Raw genomic sequence first — 4,279 nt, 5'->3', positions numbered from 1 at the left:
TTTTGAGACAGAGAGAGACAGAGCATGAACAGGGGAAGGTCAGAGAGAGGGAGACACAGAATCCGAAACAGGCTCCAGGCTCTGGGCTGTCAGCACAGAGCCCAATGCGGGGCTTGAACTCACTGACCGCGAGATCATGACCTGAGCCGAAGTCGGCCGCTTAACTGACTGAGCCACCCAGGCGCCCCACTAGTTGTTAATTTTAAAAAAAATTTTCATCTGTTCTTTATTTCTTTGTTTCTTTGTTCTTTCTTTCCACTCTATTATTATCATTATCATCATCATCATCATCATCATATAACTTAGTATTTCATTTTATTTCCTCTACTGACTTTCTAGTAATACCTCTTGGCATTACTTTTAGTGGTTACTAAAGTTTGTGATATGCATTCTTAACCAATCCTTATTGTAATGTTTAATAAACAATGTAAGAACTTACTACAGTGTACTTCCATTTATTATCCTTCTGACAGTATGCTATTGTTGTCATATTTTTTTTCTCATCTACTATAATACATGGCTATTATATTGACTTTTAACAGTCAATAGTCTTCTAAAAAACCATTTTTTAAAAGACTATGCTATGTTTGTTCACATCTGTGCTCTTTACATTGACCTTCATGGGTATCTTCTGGAGTCATTCCCTGCAGCTCGAAAAATTTGCTCTAGTATTTCTTCATAGTGCAGGTGTTTAAGGGACAAGTTCTCGTTTCTGGTTTGATTTTGTGTTCATTTAAAAAAAATTTTTTTAAGTAGGCTTCACACTCAGTATGAAGCTCGATTAGGTGCTTGAACTCACAACCTTGAGATCAAGACCAGAGCTGAGATCAAGAGCTGGACACCTTACTGGCTGAGCCACCCAAGAACCCCTTGGGTTCATCTTTTAAAGGATATTTTCACTGGGTATAGAATTCTAGCTTGACTACTCTTTTCTCAGATATCATTCTATTGTGTTCTGGCTGCCATTTTTTTCTGATGAGAAGTCAACTAACATTTTTATTTTTGTCCTCCTAAGTATCATTGTCTGATTTCCCCCAAGCTGGTTGCTTTTAAGATGTCTCCATGTATAGTTCTCTTTTCATTTATGTCACTTATTGTTTACTGAGATTCTTGAATATATGGGTTGGTTTCTTTCATCAGCTTTGGAAAATTCTTTGACATTACCTCTTCAAACATTTCTTTTCGCCCCAGTCTCTCCTCACTTCCTAGATTCCAGCTACCTAAATGCTAGATTATTTAATATTGCTCCATAGGTCTCTGGTCTCTCTTTGTTCTATTTTTTTTTCTCTCTCACAATTTCATTCTTTCTTCAGTTTGGATAATTTCTATTGGCCTATCTTGGGGTTGACTAGTTCTTTTTCCTCTGAAATATGTCTGTTAAGCTCGTCCATTGCATAGTTCATTTTATTTTATTTTTTTTAGAGTTTATTTCTTTCTTTCTTTCTTTTTTTTTTTTTTAATTTTTTTTTCAACGTTTATTTATTTTTGGGACAGAGAGAGACAGAGCATGAACGGGGGAGGGGCAGAGAGAGAGGGAGACACAGAATCGGAAGCAGGCTCCAGGCTCTGAGCCGTCAGCCCAGAGCCCGACGCGGGGCTCGAACTCACGGACCGCGAGATCGTGACCTGGCTGAAGTCGGACGCTTAACCGACTGCGCCACCCAGGCGCCCCTAGAGTTTATTTATTTATTTTGAGAGAGAGAGAAAGAGAGAGAAAGAGAGAGAATACATGGAAGAGGGGCAGAGACAGAGAGAAAATCCCAAATGGGCTCTGCACTGTCAGCACAGAGCCCAATGTGGGGCTTGATTTTTACAAACCACAAGATCGTGATCTGAGCTGAAATCAGCTCATTGGTGCATGCTTAGCCAACCAAGCCACTCAGGTGCCTGCACAGTTCATTTTAGATACTATAATTTTTTTTTAAGTCCTCTTTTTAAAGTTTCCATTTTTCTGCTGAAGTTCTCCATCTCTTTGCTCATTTTGTTCACCCTTTATCTAAATTCTTTAACATATTTGTAAATAGTTATTTAAAAATTCTTGTCTGTTAATTCCAACACTCGGGTTACCTGTGAGCCCGCTTTCATTACTTTTTCCTCTCGATTAGAAGTCATATTCTCCCACTTTTTCACATGTCTTGTCATTTTTGTTTTAGGCATTTTGTGTACGTTTGTTTGTAAGTAATATTTACCCCTTGCTGCTTTCCTCTAGCAGCAAGCCAGTGTGAGGGGCTGATCTCTTCAGTCTACATGGAGTTCGGGGTTGGCACTTTCGTTAGTTTCAGTTCAGTTCACCTCTGGTCTCCGATGTCTTGAGTGTGATCAGCTTCTTCCCTCCAGCAGGGCTTGGAAATCTAAGCACCACGAAACAATGAGATCTCCGAGCTTTCTGGCAGAGCCATCAGTCTCTTGTGCCACAGAAGTCAAGCAGGTAATTTAAACACATGAAGTCATCCAGTCCTTGTGATCTATCTGGAGGGCAGGGGGAGCCACAGGTCAACTCTGCCCTGTTGTTACCATGCGAAGATTTGAGTCCAGCTTGTCGCTCCCTCTTTTTCTTTTTTCTAAGAGAATCCTGAAATTGAGCACTTTCTCCAAAATTTCCCAATATTTCATGTTGGCAAATAATTCAAAAATTCCTTTTTTTTTTTTTTTTTTTTTTTTTTTTTTTTGTTTAGCACCATTTATTAAGTGATCTCAGCTGTTGTTGTAGCTGCTGCGTGTCAGCCGGTTCTTAAGACATAAAATGCTTTTCCAATTCCTCTTGTCCAGGACGGAAGGATCTTCTGGGTAGCACGCCAACAAAACAAGAGACTCCGATGATGCCAGCTTCAGTGATGGTGCCATCCAGGGAGGGAGAGGGTCATGGCGCATTCAACCGCAGCTTCCAGAGGTTTTGTAAAAGGAGCCTTTGGGGGCCCAGGCTGCCTGGCATTTTGATGCTGTTGGTGTGGGTTTTGTACTCCATAATGGTGTTGGGAGGTAGGTTAAGCACTCGCCGAAACACTCGCCGAATCCTGGATTTGGGCTGTGGTTGCTGGGTCACTGGCAGTCTTATTCCATATTGAAATAATGTCCTCCTGAAACCGGACAGAGATCACAGCCCCACACATCTCCTCCCCAACCATGAACTGTCTCCACAACGTGGCCAGGATAAGATTCTCCCAGCGATGGGATGCCAAGCCCTTCCGCAGCCAAATAATCCACTTGCCATGGTTTTTATTTGCATCATCCTCCCACATAGGTTTAATTCCTTCTTTGAAGAGATGGAAGTCACTGTGGCCTGTCAGGTCCCTGGGATGGACCATGTGGCTGTAAAACCACAGAACTGCTCCACAGAGGCAAAGGTGCCGATCTGTTTGATATTCTGCTCATAGCTCTATGAGCTAGCGGGATGGCCGGGAGTTCTCCTGGAGTACCAGAAAGTATAGTTGTACCGCAGGGGATGCTCTGCTGGTCCAGGGACAACAGCTTTCCTCTTACTGCTGCCCTGACTCTTGTCTCGTTCCGTTTTTTCCTTCTCACCATCTTTCTGTGTGTTGTTTTCTTCATTCTGATCACGATCCCCACTGTCATCGTCTTTCAATGTGTTGAACTTGTTCATCCTCTCACTGCCACCGTGGCCCCTGCCTCACAGAGTGACTTCCCAAAAAATTCTTTTATTAAAAAAAATTTTTTTTTCTATGTTTATTCATTTTTGAAAGACAGAGAGAGACAGAGCACAAGCATGGAGGGGCAGAGAGAGAGGGAGACACAGAATCGGAAGCAGGCTCCAGTCTCTGAGCTGTCAGCACAGAGCCTGACGCGGGGCTCAAACTCACGAACCGTGAGATCATGACCTGAGCCGAAGCCGGATGCTCAACCGACTGAGCCACCCAGGCGCCCCTCAAAAATTCTTTTAAAATGTAGTTCGGCCCTAGCAAAATATATCTGTTAGCTTAATTCAGTCCGCGGGCCACCAGTTCTCAGTCTCCAGTGTAATCCAACTTCTTCATAATAGACAAGAAAGAGAAGACCCCAAAGTACTTAATCTTACTTCAGCAAAGAAGACTTTCTGAAGTTAAAAAAAAAAAAAAAGAAGTTTTAGTTCTTAGAAGTTTTTGAATGTTTAAATTTGGTTGCTGGTTTATTATAAAGCCTTTTCATCAGAGATTTTGCAAAATTTGGAAATATGGAAACTATCCATCCAGTTGGCATGTGGCACAGGGGATTAGCTTTGGAGGGGGCGTTATGTTTCAATGTCCGTTTTCCACTATGTGGCAAGGTACATTAGTTGTAATTC

The 4,279-nt window shown here is 41.9% G+C and overlaps 1 pseudogene; it reads right to left on the bottom strand.

The window, feature by feature from the left end:
• Positions 1-2,848: 2,848 nt before the first annotated feature.
• On the bottom strand, positions 2,849-3,602 carry LOC121035736 (eukaryotic translation initiation factor 4E type 2-like; annotated as a pseudogene).
• Between the last annotated feature and the right edge of the window lie 677 nt (positions 3,603-4,279).

This window comes from Herpailurus yagouaroundi, unplaced genomic scaffold (genome assembly GCF_014898765.1).
Source record: "Herpailurus yagouaroundi ecotype Mexico unplaced genomic scaffold, PumYag 28, whole genome shotgun sequence".
Classification (NCBI taxonomy): Eukaryota; Metazoa; Chordata; class Mammalia; order Carnivora; family Felidae; genus Herpailurus; species Herpailurus yagouaroundi.
Note: the sequence above shows the minus strand (reverse complement) of the source record. Positions and strands in the feature narration are given on the sequence as shown.